At 38.8% G+C, this 10,000-nt stretch overlaps 1 protein-coding gene across 3 annotated transcripts in view; it reads left to right on the top strand.

Annotated features, from left to right (window-relative positions):
- Window positions 1-5,759: 5,759 nt before the first annotated feature.
- The window catches only part of LOC136829532 (uncharacterized), an 821,233-nt gene continuing 816,992 nt past the window's right edge, over window positions 5,760-10,000 (top strand). For all 3 annotated transcript variants that reach the window (XM_067088366.1, XM_067088365.1, XM_067088364.1), the window contains exon 1: window positions 5,760-5,954. The gene's annotated coding sequence lies outside the window, so the exon portion shown is untranslated. The remainder of the gene's footprint in view (window positions 5,955-10,000) is intronic.

Here is a 10,000-nt window from a genome sequence, read left to right as displayed (position 1 = left end):
TGTTTTCGTTACTCTTATGCCTTCCCCTGTTTTCTCTAGTGGCAGTTATCATCGGGGCTCTCGGCATCCTGGAAGACCAGTATTTCTTTTGTTAGTGTGGGAAAGCTACGCTAATTTCACCAGTTATTTTTTTATTTATTTATTTATTTATTTTTTTTTGTCTTTTGCTTTTTATCTCCTCTCCATTCCGGCTGGCATATACAGTTGGCATCGCGAGAAGGGAGAGTTTCAAAGATTCCTTTGAAGCGTTGGTGTCCGTCCTAATGGTAGGCATGTTATCAGAGGTCGTTACGGCTCAACTTTTAATAGGAAATTTTGGAGGAAGTAGTTTCCAGACGGCTTAACAGTGGTGTCAAGAAAATTCCTCTTTCTCGTCATTTTCCTCTCGCCTTTCATCATATAGCCTTGACTCATCTTGTTTTAGTCGTCTGTCCGACCGTCTGACCATACAGCTCATATTGATACAAGCCAGTGTACCAATGCAAGTTAATCCCCTGAAATACTAACAACTCACCTACCCTGCCGCCCCAGCTCCCGCCCCAGGAGGCTAGAGACGAGTGCGACCATGTGGCTCGTTGAAGTACATGGCCGTTACATTTCAAATCTTGCTCTTTGTTTCTCGAATAAAGATGCTGCGGCCATGCGGAGGGGAGCTGCTGGTCTAACATCAGTGTAGCCCCAAGCTAAGTCTATCGAAAGCTCTGCCTCCATCCCTGTCTGCCGAATTTTCGCATGCCCACGTATCAGCTAAATTAAAGAGAAAACAATCATCATTAAATAATTTTACTCTTTAATAATTAAACAGTAATATTTAAAGCTGTCCTTCCAGCTTGCTTTGGTTTAATTCTAGCAAAAGTAATTTTTCATTTACCTTCCTGGGTAAATGTCTACCTAAATATTAGGAATATTGTTATCACCCGGAAACTAGCTGATAGTCAAGCTGGAAAGCCCGCCTACAGGCCGATGTGTTAAAAATCTGCTTCTCCCCTCGGAATAAGAAATAAACCCTGTGTTTCTTGAAATTAAAGTTTAGAGTTTCTAGGTTATATTTAGCTGTTTATTTAAGTTGATTTAAATTAGTAGGTGAATGTAGATTAAATTTTTTTCAATTCAATCGGCAGAATAATATCTTTTACTGAAGTAAGGATATTGAATGATTGAATAATAATTGACTGGGGCCTGTCTTAAACTACAAAGAACCGCCACGGTTTTAGTTTCCTAAAGAAAGGAGTTGGCAAGTGCAGGTATGAAAATGCCTCGGAAGAAAAATCATGGGGCATGTTTCAATGATAGTTTTCCTAACAAATAACTTGGCCAAGTTGGAATCTGCTCTGGCATTACTCGCTCGAAATAGGGGTGAATTCCTCCAGCCCCAATCCCTACACCGCATTTTCAGCTTATATTTTCATACACAGGTCTACGTCTTGGTCACGTCCTGATTTGTGCTGTAAGCGTTTGCAAAGAAAGGGTCGCTATTAATCAAAAGCCAATTAGCAGTAGCATCGGCTGTTCAGTACATAAATATTGGACTACTCTTATATCCACGCTCAATCGTGCTTTTGAGTCTGTGAAACTTTTACCTGGCCTTCAGGCTTAAGGATGTGCAGATTCCAATGGTATTTTTGTTTTGTTTTTGTCTTATTTCTTGAAGTGAGCTAGCTAGAAGGGGTCATTTGCACTTGTAGAATTGTAAATGTTGCTCCGTTAACGAAATGTGGGAATGGTAACTCATCACGGCTGATTACTGCCTAATTCATATAACTTCAACGTTACAGCATGTGAAGTTTCTGAACGTCTGGTGGCAAACTGTCTAAATGGCTGTGCTCAAAGTAAAGTTCTGTTCCCTGGTCTATGGTTTGGGCTTCTCAAGTACCTTGGTTCTTGTAAACTTGTGATACTCTTCTTTCAGTAACCAGTGGTGTCCAAGTATCCCTGGGTTCTGGTCATTAAAACTGCGATTGGTCTCCATTGCTGGTTTCGACTGTGATAACAATAAGGCCTTACTTTTCAAATCCAGAGAGATGGGAGTTGTGGATCATTTCTTAGCGTTATTAATGTTTTTTTTTCTAATAGATCGCAAAAGGGTAGCTCTGTATGGACATTATAGTAAATACAGATGTTCACACGATTTTTTTTCATTCTAATTTCACTTTTAATGAAACGAAGCTGCTGGGACTTGTGAAGAATTTAAAAGTACTTGTGAGATGGGACCGTTGTATGTGATATGACCATGCTTGAGCAGGTGATCCTGCAGTATTTGCATCAAGTTTAGCTAAATCAGTACATGATTTAATTTATGGGAATGAAGTTGAACCCTGACAAATTCAAAATATGATTTTAGTAAGTTTAGGACATTGGATCATCCAGCCCAAGATCTTTTTATTGAAACTTTTCTTTAAGTACAATATTCTTTTCAATTGTGCAAAAAAACTGTTATACCGAGGACGACTTTCAAGGTTTTCAGAGACCCGCGCATTCTGGGGAAATGTTTTTATTCTTTTATTCAGACATGTTCTGAATATTGTTCCTCAGGTTTTGTGTTCAGCAGCTGACTCGCATCATACATCGTTACATAAAAATCTTAGTTTTATAAATTATACTAATCGTGACCTTAATATTAGTCTCTGGCATACCATTCGACAAGCTCATTGCCAATTCTTTAGAAATATTTCGTATTTCTTATTGGTTCTTCTTGGACTATACCAAACATTAGGGCAGTACTAGTTTAGTTGATTTTAAGACTTGTCTTTTCCAGGATGAGGTTCAGTAGAACATAATATTCAAGGTATGTTTTTAAAAAAATGATCATATGATGTACCTAATCATGTAGTTAAGTAGATGAATCTTGAAAAATTAAAATTTGTTGCATGCATTTTATTTATTTTCTTTTTTTGGGGGGATTGAGGAGGCTCACGTATGGCATGTTAAATCGTTTGACTTTGTTTTATGTTTTCCTTAGTTGTATCTGTACTTCTGTGCTGATTTTTCCATGCGAGGATGCCTATTGGAGTCCTTGATCTTTTAGCTTTATTGTTTTTCTATTTATGGTTGAAACTTTGCTATTAATGATAATAGAAAGAATATGCAGTAGGCAGTTCTAATGCCGGTCATCGCAGTGTAGCACCTTGTTACCAAATATCTCGTATCAGTATATTTTTAGAAAGGATAATCCATTTCTACGCAAGCACGATAGTAGGGAATTGAGATAATTAAACATAGTTTGGCTACAAAATGCATGCTGTGTGACGGGAACCGATCAGTCGTGAAGTAAACAAAAGATGGTGAAGAGTAAAAACTTGTTTGTGAGTGAGAAGACGGATTATGGCCGAGAGGGTCCAGTATTGGACACCAGAAGAGAAAAAGCGATCCGATATGATGAATGAAAGGGATGTTTAGGACGCGGAGCAGAGAAATTGCTGTTGGTGTGGAAACCCAGAACTAGGAGAGTTTGAAGCATTGCTCTGAAGAAGGTATGAAGGTGATGACATTAGATTCTCTTTTAAAGAAATGAGACAGTAATGTTGTTAGTGAATAATGTCTAACTCCTTTTTTTCAACGTCATAAGAACAGACCAGGAGAACTTACAATGGTGACATATATAATGAAATAGCCTTAACACACACGAGAGAGTGCGTGATAAAGGAAGAGACGCAGCTCATGAAAGGGGTCCGACTTGTTGCTGATTAGATTCTTTGTCAGTGCAGAAAGCGGCTGCGAGGCTGTGAAATTTTTCAGGCAGGGCTCATCCATGATTTACCTGTAAATCATGGATGCCTGACCTGTTTACTGTCTCTTTGTAAAACATCTTATTTGAGATAAAATCGTAGTTTCGGTAGAGAGTAATTTATTTTCCTTTTACTTTGGGGCATGTTACCTTCTCGTTAAATATGAAAATCGTTTACAAAATTGATAGAAGCATTCTCGTTCCTCCTGAACGAAAAATATGAAATAATCTAGTTTAGGCAAATAAACAGCTCTAGCTGGGTAATGAAATATGAGGAAAATAAAAGCAAAATGATCAGTCTGCGACTAACGTAATGCGTGGCTGGGCAGCGAGCGAAGCTGAGAGAATGTGAACGTTAAATTACTGAAAGTGACGCTATTAGGAAGAACACACATGCGTCTTCATTACTCGGGTCTAGCGTATGCAAAGATTTATGTTTTTTCGTGACTCATACATATTGAGGAGACCTCTTGACATATTTATACTTGAGAATCCAGGTTTGGCCTTTTAGCAGCAATGAGACATTTTCTATTAAAACACTGGGAACTTTCGCATTGAAACCATGAATAATTGCGCGTTATTTTTGTGAAATTTAGTTGTATGCATGTATGTATATGACTTTTACATTCGAGTAAATTTCGGAACATGAGTTACTTTTCAACAGAGAGAGAGAGAGAAACCGCATGGGGCATAAATGATATGAATGAGTTTACTGAAACGAGAAGTGACTGGGAAAGCTACCCTGACTGGAGAATGTAAGCATCTCTCTGACGAAACTATAGAGTTACGACGCTTACTTTTCCAAGAGAAACTGGACATATACCCCCCGCCCCCACCTTCTCTTTCTCTGTCTCTCTCTGAATAGAACGCTGAATGCAATATAACCTTTTACAGTTCTTTGACCATAGCAACTGCCCATAATGTCTGTCTATCTTTTTATCTATCTTTCACGCCTGAGGTAGCTAATTTTTGATATACACTGCTACAGTTATATAATGGCTGAAGAAGCTGTTTCTCTCTCTCTCTCTCTCTCTCTCTCTCTCTCTCTCTCTCTCTCTCTCAGTAGAACGCTATTTTGATATGTATCTACAGTTTACCGGAGCATCTGTCTGTCTATTTGTCTATCGACCGTTCGCTTAGGAAAAAGTTTGTCATGATATAAGTTACCACAGTTACTCCTTGACTGTAAAGGCTATACATTTCTCTCTTCCACATTCGTCTGCCTGCCCCTCTGTGGGATTGTGGGATCTTTCCTCGGTGGGTTTTCCCTCATAAAATGTGGGTGAGGCCTGAGTAGCAGCTGTAGCCCCCGCTGCCGTCCGCCGCCACCGCGGTCGGGTCAATACAACGAATAGGTCGGTAAGTTCTTCTGGCCTCGTTCAGGACTCCAAGAGGCGCTTAGGAAAGCTAGAGGTGGATGGAACGCCTCTCGAGTGGACGACTCGAGTCAAGTCGGAGCTCAGGCACAGAGAGAGAGAGAGAGAGAGAGAGAGAGAGAGAGAGAGAGAGAGAGAGAGAGATAGAGAGAGAGAGAGATTGACCATGAGACACAAACTGTAAGTCTTGTGGTAATTCCTGGTTTTCGGATTTTTCGTAATTATTATTTCTGTTTCTTTGAATTAATTCTCCTGCATTTTTTGTGTTTTCTGTATCCTTATCTTTCTCTCTCATCCTCCTTTTCCACCTCATCCTCTCATCCTCATCCTTCCCGTTGCGTCTCCCTCTTTTCCCTTCAGTTGGCAATGTTGCCAGGACAACGCTGTCGGACGACCTCCGCCTCTTGTCACTTCATATATGGGTGCGCTCAATAAGTCTCGGCCGTTTGTCCCTCCCTGTCCTACATGTCTCTTTTCAAATCAACCGAACCACTGGTTTGGGAATATAATCATTCGAAAAAACTGTCGAGGGTAAAGTTATACCAGCAGAAAATTATGCGGTTGTGGTACATCTGGAAACTCCTCCTCTAGCCTCCTCCACCTCTTCCTCCCTCCAGCATGAGGCGGTCCCTCCCACCAACCTCTACCGCTATCGTACTAGTTGTCGCTTGTCAGTGAAAGCGTGTAGTAGTAGAGATTTTGAGCTGTCGCTCCTTCGCTCTCGCTTGGACTTTTTTTCGATAAGGCCGTTTCTAAGAGTGGTTTACCATTCCTTCGGGATATACGTTCGAGGACCGAGAGTCAGCGTAGCAGTGCCGCAGACTTCCGAAAGTGCCACCCGAGGGGCCTCAAAGGTAGGGTCGCGGCGAGTGTGTCAGTGAGATAAGTTGCATCCTCAGGCTTATTCCCGCGTGGTTTTGAGCAGCTCGATGCCTTGTGACGAAATGATGCGGGAGCTTTCGCGAAATTAGTTGGAATTTAATTCAAACTAATTTCGCGAAAGCTTCCTTTCTCTTTGTTGGGTTGTCAGGCTGTTCAGCTGTAAACTAAATCAACTGAAACTTTTGAACTCAATTGAGTCTTATATATTTTATCAACGATTAACGGATTCTGAATATGACATGTACGTATTTTTTGTTGTTGCAGTACATTTAAACAGGTCACCATAACTGAATAAATATATGCATTATTCAACGCTTCGCTTTGCTTCACGTTGAGTATATATATATAAAACCATACTTTATACTTTTCTCTTAAAATCACAGTTTTTGCTATAGCCATGTGCACGAAACACTTACAGTCTCACGAAAAAATAATGGTACCGTGTTTGAAGTTGCAACAATTCTTTTTAGTGGCGCCTACATCCTGCTTCACGCTCAGTGTTTACGTCAGGATGAGAGCTGCTGCATATTTTGAGGCCAGTGGGCTTGCAGTATGAAGCATTCCATTTGGCTGCACGTATGGCAGGCATTCCGTTGCAACAGATATTTCGAAAACAAACTTTTGGAATGCCGGTTATTTCTTTTGGGCGGGGGTGGGGTGGTTTTATTTTGATGAAGGGAACATCCTGGCCAGTCTGTTGAGATACACTAGATAAAAGCATGTTACTTTATATATACTCGAAGTTGAAGTGTAAAGATCTATTGATATAGTGGAGCTCAGAGTACTTTCTTGTAAATACGTGAAATCATTCGTTTGTTTTAATTTTCTACCCCCCGCTATATGGCTTACCTTATGTTTGCTTATACGCTTAAGGCTTACAGTTTCACTGCTATTTACGAGTCGCATAGCAGATAAATCAACGACGAGGTAGTCTTATAATAGAAGGACATTAATGTGACAAACTTGTATCTCGCCTTCACAATTGAGCACACCCATACCAAAGGGTTTCACGTACAATGAATATTAGAAAATATGTTCATATTCTTATTTTTTTATTCAGTTCCATGATTTAGGATGAGGAGATCTATTGAAGACACTTCAGAACCAAAAGTGCTTCTGCCATGTTCCATACCACGAAGGTAGAGACCATTTCTAGAAGCTTTGTTTTTCAACTGGTACAGACCTTACCTTAGTGTTGTATAATGAATTTTGTCACCAGATAGCTCCCCAGTTGAATGTAATGAGATCAGAGAGGTTAGAGTAGATTTTTTATCGTTTATCGTAATATTATGAAATAAATCAAATTTGAAAACTTGATGGGACTGAGGTGTTCCTCATTCTCCAGTAGACTTATCATCGGCAACCTTTTCATTACTAGGGTAAAATACTTTTAAATTCACACACTTGCCAATCGTGTTAAGAATATATTAAAACCGCTTTCAAAAATAAACTTGAATATGTAGCATTCATTCAGATCTATTAATAATTGTTCTGAAATCTGAAATAACCAAAATGGCTCGTAGCCCTTCGATAGATACTATGAATTATTAATGCGAGGTTGAAAATAAGATCTGAGGTTTCTCTTACACACACAGACACACACACATATGTGTATATATCCAAACATATATACATATATATAAATATGCATATATATATACACATATAATATATATTTATATTCATATAAGTGTAGACATGAGAGATAAATTAGTACTTTAATTTATTTACAATCACAGATATATTTTTGATAAAAAAAGATGATGCATTAGGCGCTCGCATTCTTATTTTGCTTATGCATGATCCTAACATATTCCTGTTTAGATAAGGCGAAAGTGTACAATCATGAGAACTCACAGATGTGACTAAATCCAGTTTTCGTTCTGGTCCCCAGATCAAAACTATCATCTCGATACAACTGAAAACCTTGAACACATTCTATTCATGGAAACAAGGCATAAATTCTTGGAAGTCCTTATGGGGTGAAAAGGGGAACCAGCGCAAGACGTATACTGCGGAGTAAGTGAAATGAGAAGGTAATGTACCGGAGAGTTTTTCAGGATGCGCTTTTCATTTTGCTTCATCCGCACGGAAGAGGAAACGACAATTTCCCATCGCCTAGGCCACTCGCAGTTGGGCGAGCGCCTCTCTCACTATATGAAATGGCTGTCTGAGAGTAAGGAGAGGGTATTTAACTGTGCGCGCAGTTGTATAAGTGTACATAACCCTAAGCGGCTCTGAAGCAATAAAAGTTCTAGCACCCGAATCGGATCCGAATTTGGAAGTTGTATGTTTGAGCTGAAATTTAATTTTTTTCCCCTTTTTTTATGGACACACTTGCATGAAAAGATATATATGTCTGCCTGTCTGCAATATGTGTGCTATTCGTATAATAAGCATTGTCATATATTCATGTGGTGTGTTCGCTAAATAATATTCGTGGTATTAATTTATTTAAATTTACGTTCTTAAGGGTTTTCGATTTTCTTTAGGCTAAACTTAATTTAAAGAATACATATTTTTTTTAAATATAACTTGAAATTTCCAACTATTTTTAATGAAGGTATCTCAATAAGCACACGGATCCAGTAGAGTTTTCTGAATAATCTTTAACCTTCTGCATTTGACGCGAACAATTAATTTGTGAACGCGTTGGAATGTATCTGTTTTATTGTAGCTGACTGCCTGTTCATGAAAATGCTACTAGTTGTTGTTCTCATAATTTGGATACTTTCAATTCATGTTCAGTTTCATAATTACCACCTTAAAATAATTTACTTTGTTGAAGAGAGAGAGAGAGAGAGAGAGAGAGAGAGAGAGAGAGAGAGAGAGAGAGAGAGAGAGAGAGAGAGAGTTATTATAGCATGTTATAAGAGTGTGTTAGGGTAAATTATTATAATTATTCCCCCCATAAATACTCGCATTGAAGATTGACTCGTAACTTCTAATTTCAGTTTTGGAACTTGTTTGTAAGAGACCATAATGCAGAGGTTGGGGGGGGGGCACCTAAGAACTAACAAATTTGTAATGGGGTATTGTGCGCAAAAGCCATTATCAGCAGCTATAGTAAGTGTGCCATCGAGACAGTTTGTTCTCCAAAGAGATCGGAGCAAACTAAAAAGGACGTTCCCCCACCCCCATCCTTTTACCCCATTCCCTCTCCCCCCCTTGCAGTCCGTTGCGCCCTTGCCACTTTAGTAATCCCTGAGCGACCTGATAGGATCTTATGGAGGTGCAGACTCTTGGAATTTTCATTCTTAAATGGCGTGTATGTTTTCCTGCGTTATTGACAGGACCGAGTGGCATTTTCCTGTTGTGCTTGTTTAGTTTTCCGGTAAATTTCATTCACTGAGATTCTCAGATTATGCAGAAATAGATGGGATTATTTATAATCCGGTGGCACACTCGGCTGCTTGTCTGGCTGGATATTTGTTTATATTATCGTCTTTGCGACATACATTTGTGTATTTTGGTCTTAATATTTTTGCCAATTGACGAAGTTCGAAAACTATTGGTTACTAAGGAAAATACCCTTTAGCTTAAAAATATTGGGCAGTTTTCGTGACTGAACACTATAGAAAAAAATGTAATTAATAAATTAGAATTTCAGTTTTCAAGCTTCACCAAAGTTTTCCATCTTTTATCCTCCAGTTTTTTCCCATCTGATTTTGTAATGTGTTTAACCACTTGTGACATAATGTTATGTGACATTCTAACATTTATTAAACTTAGTATGTTTGTGTCCGTCTGATATTGTAACAAAGACACAAAGTGTATAGTAGCCGAAAAACCAAAGTATCAGATTTTTTTAACTTTTAGATTTAAATATTCTGTCTGGGAATTCACCGAACGCATTTTTCGTTTTCTGTGCCACATGAATATAAAAATAGGCAGAGGAGAAACCTTTTAGCACTAAATTAGATTTTGCACTTATGGAACAATTTGAATTTCAGAAGTGTTTCGCCCACGATCATCTCTATTTTATCTTTCCACCAATTATCTCATTTTTATGAATTTC

This window comes from Macrobrachium rosenbergii, chromosome 44 (genome assembly GCF_040412425.1).
Source record: "Macrobrachium rosenbergii isolate ZJJX-2024 chromosome 44, ASM4041242v1, whole genome shotgun sequence".
Classification (NCBI taxonomy): domain Eukaryota; kingdom Metazoa; phylum Arthropoda; class Malacostraca; order Decapoda; family Palaemonidae; genus Macrobrachium; species Macrobrachium rosenbergii.
The sequence above is the reverse complement of the archived record's forward strand: the minus strand, read 5'-3'. Positions and strand labels throughout refer to the sequence as shown.